We start from the raw sequence: 756 nt of genomic DNA, 5'->3' as shown, positions 1-756 counted from the left end.
TTTGGTAGAGATAAAATTTCATGCCGGGCTCGGTGGCCCAGCTTGTAATCCCAGTGCTTTGGGAGGCCGAGGTGAGTGGATTGCCTAAGCCCATGGGTTCGAGACCCGCCTGGGCAACTTGGTGAGACCTCATCTCCACATTAAAAAAAAAATTAGCCGGGTGCGCACCTGTAGTTCCAGCTACTCGGAAGGCTGAGGCGGAAGGATCGCCGGAGCCCAGCAGGTTGAGGCTGCCGTGGCTGGGAGCGGCCACTGCACTCTAGTCTGGGCGACAGAGTGAGACTCCAGCTCAAAAAATAAAAAAATAAAAAAATAAAAAAGATTTAACTGTGTTGCCCCAGCTGGTCTTGAATTCCTGGGCTCAAGCAATCCTCTTGCCTCAACCTCCCAAGGTGCTGGGATTACAGGTATAAGCCACCGTGCTTGGCCAATGAGCATTTTAACACCACTCCTTACCTCCACCTTTTCTCCCTCTATCTTCCCAATATGGTGATATCAAAACTTTTGGCTAGGCTGAGTGCGGTGTCTCACGCCTATAATCTCAACACTTTAGGAGGCCAAGGTGAGAGGATTACCTAAGGTGATGGGTTCAAGACTAGCCTGGGCAACTTGGTGAGACCTCATCTCTACAATAAACAACAACAAAAAAATTAGCCGGGCGTGGTGGCACATGCCTGTAGTTTCAGCTACTTGGAAGAGCCAGAAGGATCACCTGAGCCCAGCAGGTCGAGGCTGTGGTGGCCGTGAGTGTGCCAC

This window comes from Carlito syrichta, unplaced genomic scaffold, assembly GCF_000164805.1.
Source record: "Carlito syrichta isolate Samal-C Ts95f unplaced genomic scaffold, Tarsius_syrichta-2.0.1 Scaffold312739, whole genome shotgun sequence".
NCBI lineage: Eukaryota > Metazoa > Chordata > Mammalia > Primates > Tarsiidae > Carlito > Carlito syrichta.
This window is presented reverse-complemented; position numbering follows the sequence as displayed.